The 12566-nt window shown below is 52.8% G+C and overlaps 1 protein-coding gene across 1 annotated transcript in view; it reads left to right on the forward strand.

The window, feature by feature from the left end:
• The window catches only part of LOC133359476 (uncharacterized), a 124931-nt gene that overhangs the window by 51035 nt on the left and 61330 nt on the right, over positions 1-12566 (forward strand). The window lies entirely within an intron of this gene.

Genomic DNA, 12566 nt, shown 5'->3' on the forward strand with positions numbered 1-12566 from the left:
GTGTAGTATATAGTGTAGTGTATAGTGTAGTGTATATTAGTGAATAGTGTAGTGTATAGTGGTGTAGTGTAGTTTATAGTAGTGTCGTATATAGTAGTGGAGTGTATAATAGTGTATAGTGTAATGTAGGTTATGGTCTAGTGTATAGTAGTGTAATACCGTTGACGACTCTTGACGCCGAAGTTGGAGGCACAGGGGTTTATTTCACAGCACAACAGTGGGCATATAACACTCGAGGGAGTATCGGCCCCCTCACCCGGCTAGCTGGGAAATACACACGCTAGCTACCCTAGCCTGCCTCTTAGTCCTCCTCTAACGGGCTAGGGGAGGCTATATGGCCCGACACTGGTAAGTCGGGCCCGGTACCCGGAGTCCCAGACCTGCTCTGACAAGAGCACCGGCTCTGGCTCTCGGAACCACGCCGCTGGCTCGATCCTGTTCGGCCCTGATAAGGACGTCGAACTAGGGGAGTCCAGGGCTTCTAGCTAAGATGTCTTCAGTCTTCTCGTTAGCTTAACATTTCTCCCCGAGCCCTCTGACACATCCCCTTTTATACTCAACCCCCGCTGAGGGGTGGGGCCCCGGGCTGCCTGGTGCGGACGTCGTTGAGAGCACCCCCCCCCCGTGCACTCATGTAGCCCCGCCCACTGTGTTTGTTTCCCATAAGCTGCCATGCATAACGGCTCTCTCTCTAACACCCCTACATCACCCCCCCCGCATAGCTTGCAGCCGTCCCGGCTGCCAACATAAAAAAAAAACGACAATAAAAGCGCATTTTGCCCCCTGACCGCGCGTGTGCCTCACTATTTTTCAACAATAACAAGAACAACAACAAGAACACAACAAGAACGCAACAGCAAGAAGAGAAAACAACCCGACGCACCCCCCCGATTAAATACGAATTCCGTAAAAACAGTCTATACACAATTTGCAGGGAACCCACCACACACACAACACGCAATGAACACAACCTATGTACACATCTTCCGGCCTCACAACAGTCTGCGCATTTTTGCGCGTGTCCGTGCAGCGGGCCCCTCACACGCGGTAACCCCGAGTGGTGGACCGTCAGGTGGCAACTGTCCGTCTCGGAGTGAGTCCTCATCCGACGCCGCGTGACCCTTGGCATCCCCAGGAGGGGTGATCGGGCGTGAGCTCGTCATTCCTGAAGCACCTGGAGGTGGCACAGCCGGCAAGGCATTAGGTGAGCGCGACGGAGACGGACCCAGTGAGTCGGTCGACCCCCCACATGTTTGGCCACGCGTGTGTGAAGTGGGGATGTGTACCGCAACGAAGGGTTTTAATCTAGAGGGGTGGACGAACCACCGCCGCTTCCCCTATTTGATGCGCACGCACTGCGGTCGCAAAACCTCGACCACCTCCACAGGGCCCCGCCACGGCCGCACCAGCTTAGAGGAGGTTGTGAGTGGCACCTGGAGACAGTGCAGCCATGCCTTGTCCCCCGGCTTCCACTGCAGCATGTGCGCCCGACCCAGTCTGAGCCGCTCATTCGCTTTCTGACGGAGGTCAGAGTTTTGCATGGCAGCATCCCGTGCCTCTGTCAATTTGGCCAAATTAAATTTCACATGGTCAGCCAATTTAGTTTTTCCCTGAGGCGCGGGGATCTGCAGCTGGGCACGAACAGGCGGGTCAGGTTCGCGGCCGTACATGAGGTAGAAGGGTGAAAATCCCGTAGCTGCGTGGGGGGCCATCCGGTACGCCGCCAATACCCCTTGAATTTGCAAGTCCCAATCGGTCTGTGAGTCCGACACCTGCTGTGACAACATTGACGCGATGGTCCGATGCAGACGCTCGACCATCCCGTCAGTCTGCGGGTGATACGGACGGAGAGGTACGAATTTTCTTCGTGCCCAGGAGCTCACAGACTTCTTTGAGCAATTTACCGGAAAAATTTTTGCCCTGGTCGGTCAGCAGCCGCTCCGGAGCACCTTTGTCCAGGACATAACCCTGAACAAAGGCCTCCACGATGGCTGCTGCCGACTGGTTGGCAAGGGGCCAGGCCATAGGCCAGCGTGTAAAATACTCCACACCAGTTAACAAATATCTATTGCCCCTGGGTGTGGCGGGGAATGGGCCCAAAATATCCAGCGCGACGAGTTCGTTAACTCTGGACACTTTGATTGACTGCAAGGGTGGGTTAGACACACGTGCTGGCGGTTTTCGTTGCGCGCACCGAGGGCATGACCCCAGTAAATCCCCGACATCCTTCGTCATGCCTGGCCAAAAATAATCGAGTTGGAGTAAGGCGAGGGTCTTTTGGGTCCCCAGGTGTAGGAGGCGCTCATGTGCGGCCCACACCGCCTTGCCCCGCAACCCCGAAGGGACCACCAGCCGATGTCGATGGGATTTTCCGTCCCAGTGCATCAGCAGACCATGCACCAATTCCCATGCGTCGGCATCACCCCTGCCCTGCCCAGCACAGCCGACGCGACGACGCATCCCGAGGAGAGAGGTATCCTCCATCTGGAGGCGCCCCCATTCATTGACGGGCAACTCCAACAGGGAATCTTTTCCCTGTTGTGCGATTGAATTAGGAACCAATGTTTCGTCGTGGCCGGCGGCCACCAGGACCGGAACCGGTATGTCCCCTGCTGGCCAGCAACGTCCCGACCCCAGGAGGCATGCACATTCGGAGGTGGTTGGCATGCGCGACAGAGCGTCAGCATTTGTGTGGCGAACGCCCTTACGGTAGGTGGTTTCAAAATCAAAATCCTGGAGGATCTCCAACCATCGGGACAATTGTCCCGATGGCTGTTGAACTCGCAGGGCGTACTGCAGTGCCGCATGATCTGTGCGGACGGTGAAATGCCGACCGTACAGATATGGGCGATACTGTTGGATGAAATAGACAATTGCCAATAGTTCCCGACGGGTGACACAATATCTTTGCTCCGCCGGAGACAACACCCGACTGCCGTACGCAACCACCCGTTCCACGCCGTCAACCACCTGGGAAAGCACGCCCCCAATAACTGTGTTGCTCGCATCGGTGTCGAGCAAAAAAGGCTTAGAAAAATCGGGGTAACTCAAGGGAGGAGCTTTTACCAGGGCGTCCCGAAGGGAGCAGAAAGCAGCCTCCTCCTCCTGACCCCAGTGGAACCGAACCCCTTTTGATGTTAAAGCGTGTAGGGGTTTCACAATCGTCGCAAAATCTGCGATGAAACGTCGGTAATACGACGCGAAGCCAATAAAACTCCTGACCTCTCCCACCGAGGTGGGAGTCGGCCAGGAGCTGACGCACTGCGTTTTGGCGGGATCGGTAGCAATACCTGAGCGCCCCACGATGTGTCCCAAATAACGCACCGAATCGCGTAACAGATGACATTTTTGGGGTTTGAATTTCAAATTAGCAGCCCGCATCTTTAGGAAAACCGCCCGCAACCTCTGGAGATGTTCGTCAAAAGTTTTACTAAAGACGATAACGTCATCCAAATAAATCAGGCACGAATCCCATTGCAATCCAGCCAAAACCAATTCCATCAAACGCTGGAAAGTTGCCGGCGCTGAGTGGAGTCCCATCGGCAACCGGTTGAATTTGAACAGGCCGTGCGGTGTACGGAAAGCAGTTTTAGGCTTTGAATCATCGTCCAGAGGAAGCTGCCAGAATCCCGAAAGTAAATCCAATGTGGAGAAGAATCGCGCTCCCGCCAAGGCGTCCAGCGATTCGTCAATCCGTGGGAGCGGGTATGCGTCGGCAACCGAAATTTTGGTAAGGCGCCGAAAATCAATGCAAAACCGCAACGAGCCGTCTTGCTTTTTAACCAGGACGATCGGCGCTCCCCAAGGGCTGGTGGAAGGAGAAATTATGTCGGCGGCTAACATGTCATCAATAGCTAATTTGACATGGTCCTTTTCGGCGGGACTTAACCGAAACGGATTCTGGCGTATTGGCGCGCTGTCACCCATATCAATATGGTGACGCAGCAGATGAGTGCAACCCAAATCGTATTTGTCCCGAATGAAAACGTCGGAAAATTCCCACAGTAGCGTTTTAAGCTGTTGATGCTCTGAATTTGACAGGTCCGTCGATCCCGCACAAAGCGCCTCGAGCCACCCTTCATCGTTGTCCGAATGTGGTCGCGGCGCAGGGACAGCACTCACGTGATTCGCGACGGGTTCCTCACAGGGCACCGGCATCGCGTGAGCAAGCACGGTCCCCTGCGGGACCACCACCGTCTGCGAGCCCACATTGAGGACCGCGATGAAGGGGTCTCCGTCCCCTCTTACTATGGTCTGGGCTGGAAGTAAATGAGGTCCACTAACCCCGGCCCTAGATGGCCCCAGCAGAACCCCTTGGGCCCCAATGCCCTTAGCGAAGGGCCGCCGAAGTTTCAAAGGAACCAACATTTGTGCCCCCGGAGGAACGCGCACCGTTCTATCTACAAACGCCGGCACTGTTGCGAACGCCGTCCGACTCGTACCGGGGGATGGCAGAAACGCCATGCGTCGGCCCGACGGGAGCTCAATGCACCCCTGGTCGATTAATATCCTAATCGGCATTTTGGCCAGGAAGTCCGTCCCCAGCAGACACAGAACCGCCAGCGAGGAGGAAACAAAAATCGGCCCAGACAATTTAATATCCCCGATACAAATTTGGGCTCGAATCTGTCCGATGATGCCAAGTGAGCCCCCGTTAGCAGCAAAGAATGGCACGTTAACAGGCATCAAAGGACGGCTCTGGGCAGGGAGAATATTGTAAATTAACTCCGAAATAATGGTCGCCGATGCTCCCGTATTGACCAGGATGCGCACCTCGACCCCGTCGATGTGCCCCACAACGGCCGACGACCCCGACGGCGCGGCTACAACACGATGGGCCAACACGGACCACTGGCTGGGTTCAATCTGAGTACCCAGAGCGGTGCGTGTTGGTGCGATGGTGCACGATATTGGCCCCCCAATCGGTGCGGTGTATGAGTGTGTGGTGGGTGTGTGCGTGGGCCAAACATGTGAGGTGCCGCGACTCGCCGGGTTATGATGATAGAGCTTGGGAAGAGGGCCGGCGTCCCGTCGAGGTGTCGTCCCGCGCTGCCGAGGAGAGCGGCACCCCGAGGCGACATGGCCCCGGATGCCGCAGTTTTAGCAGCGCGGGAGCACTGGTGATGACGATGGATGATCGGGATGGCTCGAGCCGCCCCGGTCCGCCCGTACTCCCGCTCCCTGCTGCCGTTGATGGTCGATGGCGCAGATCTCCTCCGCCGGGAGGGTGGCTGCGGCCACGGTACGCCCGCTCGCCGCCTTGCTGGCCTTGCGTCATTGCGCGAGCAGGTTTGCGTGGAGGAGTCATGCCGCTTGGAGGGAGCACATCTCCGCGTCGTCCTGTGCGACGATGACGATCTCCAAGTCGTCCACCAGCAGGAGTATCTTCTCTGTAACCATGGCGTCGACACCTTCGTTGTCCATCCGTGGAAAGGCCGCCTTTGCCAGTGCCAGGAGGCTTGTGCGGTACGCCAGAGGCGACTCCTTTGCCCCCCGCTGGCGATCGTAGAAGAGTTGGCGACAGTCTGACGGCGGACCGTAAACTGCAGCCAGCACCTGCATCGCCGTCTGCAGCGTAGAGCGCCTCTCCTTCGGTGCCGATGTTAAAGTGGCGAGGGCGTCGCTGTCGAGGAGTGCTGGCAGCGTGCGGAGAGCCTCGGCGTCCGTCCACTTCGCCATCTCCTGGTGAGCGAGGAAGCGCCGCTGGAAGCCGCCCCAGTCGCCTTCCTCGCCCACAAATTCTTTGAGTGGAGGCAGTCGCTGATGTAGCGCAGCGGCTGCCGCAGAAGGTCGCCCTTCCTCGTCCCCCTCACCCAGCTCTGCTTCGGCGCGCACGACCGATGGCATCGCCGGTCGCACCCGTGGTGACGTCCCGTCCGTTGGCGATGACGCGGCAGGTACTGTATGCCTGCCGTTGGACGCGATGCTCAGGCCGGCCACGCCCTCAACTGCAGCTGCGGTGATGGCGGGATTTTCAAATTGGTGTTCCGCCGAAATGGCGGAAAGGCGCTGTGGTCGTCGGCTTTCGTCGCCCCGTGGGGGTCCAGCAGCCCCCAGCTGAGTGATGTGGTCCAGCATGCTGGCAGCGGCGTGCAGCAGCTCTATCAACTTGGCGTGCGCCTGCCTCAGCCCCTCTGCCGACACCTCCGCAACCTCCTGTTGCTGTGGCGTAGCCGTATCTGGCCCCGACTGCTCCGTGCTCTCTTCACCCGTCTCGGGCTCTCCGACTGCAGCGGTGTCCTCCGCCCCCGGTATCCTGACTCGAGCTGTCCGGCGCGTGTCCATGTTCGTAGATTTTTACTTCTGACACCAGATGTAATACCGTTGACGACTCTTGACGCCGGAGTTGGAGGCACAGGGGTTAATTTCACAGCACAACAGTGGGCATATAACACTCGAGGGGGTATCGGCCCCCTCACCCGGCTAGCTGGGAAATACACACGCGAGCTACCCTAGCCTGCCTCTTAGTCCTCCTCTAACGGGCTAGGGGAGGCTATCTGGCCCGACACTGGTAAGTCGGGCCCAGTACCCGGAGTCCCAGACCTGCTCTGACAAGAGCACCGGCTCTGGCTCTCGGAACCACGCCGCTGGCTCGATCCTGTTCGGCCCTGATAAGGACGTCGAACTAGGGGAGTCCAGGGCTTCTAGCTAAGATGTCTTCAGTCTTCTCGTCAGCTTAACATTTCTCCCCGAGCCCTCTGACACATCCCCTTTTATACTCAACCCCCGCTGAGGGGTGGGGCCCCGGGCTGCCTGGTGCGGACGTCGTTGAGAGCACCCCCCCCCCCGTGCACTCACGTAGCCCCGCCCACTGTGTTTGTTTCCCATAAGCTGCCATGCATAACGGCTCTCTCTCTAACACCCCTACAGTAGTATAGTGTATAGTTGTGTAGTGTATAGTGCAGTGAGCAGTGTAGTGTATGGTAGTGTAGTGTTTAATAGTTTAGAGTATAGTGTTTTGTGTAGTGTAGTGTATTGGTAGTGTATACAATAAACTATACACTACACTATTATACACTACACTATAAACTGCATTATATAATACACTACACTATACAAGACACTATACTACTATAAACTAAACTATTGTACACTACTTATACAATGCACTACTAAACACTACACTATACACGACTAGCATATAGCCCGTCCAAGGAAAATATTGACCCGCTCATGATTATTAATGAGTGTGCTCCATATGGAGTGACGTCAGGCGCGGGACACACATTCTTAGCTCATTAGTAAACTATACACTACTCAACACTATACTATAGGCTGCTCTACCGTACACTTAACTATTATACACTACGCTATACACTACAATACACGTGACATTACTGCACTACCATCCACTACACCACACCACACAATACACTACACTATACATTTCTATACACTACACTATCCTATATACTACACTATACACAACAATATACACAACACGACACACTACCATACACTACACTATACACAACATTAAACTAAACTTCAAATCTAGATAGATATACTAGACAAAACACAACACGACTGTACACTCCACTATTACAATACACTACAATATACAAAACTATACACTACACTATACAGTACACTACTGTACACTGCACTTATGTACACTATACTACTTTACACTACACCCTACACTATACACTACATTACGATACACTACACTATATACCACACTATACACTACTATACACTAATATACAATTACACTATATACTACACTATACACGATTGTACCCTACAATACGATATACAACACTGCTGTACACTATACACTGCACTATCCACCTCAATACACACTTCATTTATATATGTAGGACTCGTACTGACGCGACAGCTTCTTTGTCTTTCTTTGGTTCTTTATTAACATATATAGTTCCATATCTCTTCCGTCGACATCACTCAATGTCCCTCCGTACACTTCGACTCGCAGCTCCCCGTCAACATCACTCAATGTCCCTCCGCTCGCTTGCCGTGCTGGCTTCGCTCGCTCTCCTTCTGCTCCTCCAGCGATCCTCCTCTCTGCTCTCTCTCCAGCTCGGCCGCTCATTGTTAACTTTGTCGTCCCACTCTGTCGTAACTCTCCATCATCTCTCTCTCCCCCAAGGTCCGTTACTCCGCTACTATTCTACGCTGTACTCGCTCCATCCCCATCCACTGTTACTCTATACTGTATTCTGTCTATCCACTGCTACCATATACTGTACTCTTTTTATCCACTGCTACCTTATACTTTACTCTCTCTATCCGCTGATCCGCCTCTCCAACCGTTCGTATCTCGTCCCAGGCACCAAACCCCCCCCCGTTTAACTCCACGCTCTCCACCTTTATTCCTGAACCAATTACCCTTAATTAATTAGGTCATCCTCCGCGACGCCACTCGCCCCCAGCCCCCGGTGCCACGTGGCATTGTTGTTGCAGACACGCCGGCGCCAATGTCAGACAACCGTCCCTCTCATCCAATCAGAGCCCTGCGTCCTCAAATACCCCCGGCCACCTGCAGCCCCCTTAACTTATCACGCCACCTTAATTGGTACGACAACAACGGCTAGACAATCAGCGCCCTGTGTCCTCGTTCGCCCTCACGGTCCGCCACGTGCACGTATATCGACCCAGCGCGTGACGCGTGTTTCTCAAGGCCTACATATAGAAGACATTATACACTGTACTATACGCTGCACGATTGTACACTACACTACTACACACTACTATACACTACACTATACACTAAACTAGTATACACTATACACTACACTATACACTACACTGCTATAAATTGTGTGTTACACCACACTTCTATACACTGTGACTACACTACTATACACTACACTTTACACGACAATCTTATATCATATACTACTACACTACAATATATACTACACTATACCCTAAACTATACATTACACTATTCTTTACTTTACACTACACTATTTTACATTACACTACTATACACTACACTATACACTGCACTACTAAACCCTAGTATATACACTACTATACACTACACTACTATTTACTACACTATAAACTACAATGTAAACTAAACTTTACACTACTGTATTAATGTATAGAGCTCCATAGAGAAATACATAGACACATTAAAGTAGCGAGTAACAGCACCTATGAAGGCTATCGGCACTGTGGAACACACAGAGGGGGTGAGTGGCCAGCACCACCATGCCCGGCCGCCTTTGTCTCCCCAGTGCTGGCGATGTTAACCACACACCACCGCTACACCACCGCCACCACCGTTACACCAGCTACTCATTTGAGGCTGAGTCGACCTAGGGGAGGCCCAGGACCGGTTCAGATAATCGTCACTGGTGTTGTCCGTGAGTGGGAATCGAACACGGCAAAACGGGTTCGATTCCCGCTCACGGACAATACCACGGGTGACGATTCTCTAAACCGGTCCTGGGCCTCCCCTAGGTCGACTCAGCCTCAAATGAGTACCTGGTGCGGTGTGTAAACATTGCCACTAGGGAGACAAAGGCGGTCGGGCGTGGTGCTGGCCACCCACCCCCTCATGGACCGTGCCGGCCTTCATAGGTGCTCGCTAACAGCACTTGGCCCTACAGTCTGTTAAGGCTAAATGGGGGAACTTTGTTGATCTTTGTTGTGTCTACCTGTGTGTATCTACCTGTGTAGCGTAAGCACTAACCACTATACACACACTCACTCACCTGTGAGTCTACATACTCACTCACCACTCACCTGTGAGTCTACACACTCACTCACCACTCACCTGTGAGTCTACACAATTACTCACCACTCACCTGTGAGTCTATACACTCACTCACCACTCACCTGTGAGTCTACACACTCACTCACCACTCACCTGTGAGTCTACACACTCACTCACCACTCACCTGTGAGTCTACACACTCACTCACCACTCACCTGTGAGTCTACACAATTACTCACCACTCACCTGTGAGTCTACACACTCACTCACCACTCACCTGTGAGTCTACACACTCACTCACCACTCACCTGTGAGTCTACACACTCACTCACCACTCACCTGTGAGTCTACACACTCACTCACTACTCACCTGTGAGTCTACACACTCACTCACTACTCACCTGTGAGTCTACACAATTACTCACCACTCACCTGTGAGTCTACACACTCACTCACCACTCACCTGTGAGTCTACACACTCACTGACCACTCACCTGTGAGTCTACACACACACTCACCACTCACCTGTGAGTCTACACACACACTCACCACACACCTGTGAGTCTACACACTCACTAACCACTCACCTGTGAGTCTACACACTCACTCACCACTCACCTGTGATTCTACACACTCACTCACCACTCACCTGTGAGTCTACACACACACTCACCACTCACCTATGAGTCTACACACTCACTCACCACACACCTGTGAGTCTACACACACACTCACCACTCACCTGTGAGTCTACACACTCACTCACCACTCACATGTGAGTCTACACACTCACTCACCACACACCTGTGAGTCTACACACACACTCACCACTCACCTGTGAGTCTACACACTCACTCACCACACACCTGTGAGTCTACACACTCACTCACCACTCACCTGTGAGTCTACACACTCACTCACCACACACCTGTGAGTCTACACACACACTCACCACTCACCTGTGAGTCTACACACACTCACCACTCACCTGTGAGTCTACACACTCACTCACCACTCACCTGTGAGTCTACACACTCACTCACCACTCACCTGTGAGTCTACACACTCACTCACCACTCACCTGTGAGTCTACATACACACTCACCACTCCCCTGTGAGTCTACACACACACTCACCACTCACCTGTGAGTCTACACACTCACTCACCACTCACCTGTGAGTCTACATACACACTCACCACTCATCTGTGAGTCTACACAATCACTCACCACTCACCTGTGAGTCTACAAACTCACTCACCACTCACCTGTGAGTCTACACACACACTCACCTGTGAGTCTACACACACACTCACCTGTGAGTCTACACAATCACTCACCACTCACCTGTGAGTCTACAAACTCACTCACCACTCACCTGTGAGTCTACACACACACTCACCTGTGAATCTACACACACACTCACCACTCACCTGTGAGTCTACACACTCACTCACCACTCACCTGTGAGTCTACACACTCACTCACCACTCACCTGTGAGTCTACACACTCACTCACCACACACCTGTGAGTCTACACACACACTCACCACTCACCTGTGAGTCTACACACTCACTCACCACTCACCTGTGAGTCTACACACTCACTCACCACACACCTGTGAGTCTACACACACACTCACCACTCACCTGTGAGTCTACACACTCACTCACCACACACCTGTGAGTCTACACACTCACTCACCACTCACCTGTGAGTCTACACACTCACTCACCACACACCTGTGAGTCTACACACACACTCACCACTCACCTGTGAGTCTACACACACTCACCACTCACCTGTGAGTCTACACACTCACTCACCACTCACCTGTGAGTCTACACACTCACTCACCACTCACCTGTGAGTCTACACACTCACTCACCACTCACCTGTGAGTCTACATACACACTCACCACTCACCTGTGAGTCTACACACACACTCACCACTCACCTGTGAGTCTACACACTCACTCACCACTCACCTGTGAGTCTACATACACACTCACCACTCATCTGTGAGTCTACACAATCACTCACCACTCACCTGTGAGTCTACAAACTCACTCACCACTCACCTGTGAGTCTACACACACACTCACCTGTGAGTCTACACACACACTCACCTGTGAGTCTACACAATCACTCACCACTCACCTGTGAGTCTACAAACTCACTCACCACTCACCTGTGAGTCTACACACACACTCACCTGTGAGTCTACACACACACTCACCTGTGAGTCTACACACTCACTCACCACTCACCTGTGAGTCTACACAATCACTGACCACTCACCTGTGAGTCTACACACTCACTCACCACTCACCTGTGAATCTACACACACACTCACCACTCACCTGTGAGTCTACACACTCACTCACCACTCACCTGTGAGTCTACACACTCACTCACCACTCACCTGTGAGTCTACACACACACTCACCACTCACCTGTGAGTCTACACACTCACTCACCACTCACCTGTGAATCTACACACACACTCACCACTCACCTGTGAGTCTACACACTCACTCACCACTCACATGTGAGTCTACACACTCACTACTCACCTGTGAGTCTATACACTCACTCACCACTCACATGTGAGTCTACACACACACTCACCACTCACATGTGAGTCTACATACTCACTCACCACTCACATGTGAGTCTACACACACACTCACCACACACCTGTGAGTCTACACACTCACTCACCACTTACCCCGTGTGTTGGAACTGAATAAATGTCTTGCCTCCAAAGTCTACGTCTACGACTCAGTTGAACCCATTACATATGGGTAGTGTTATTCTTTGCAGTGTTGAAGCTACTTGTGTCGTTTTAGTCTATGGATAGTGTTGAGTCTAT

Source organism: Lethenteron reissneri, chromosome 65 (genome assembly GCF_015708825.2).
Source record: "Lethenteron reissneri isolate LAM-NWPU_2019-01 chromosome 65, ASM1570882v1, whole genome shotgun sequence".
NCBI lineage: Eukaryota > Metazoa > Chordata > Hyperoartia > Petromyzontiformes > Petromyzontidae > Lethenteron > Lethenteron reissneri.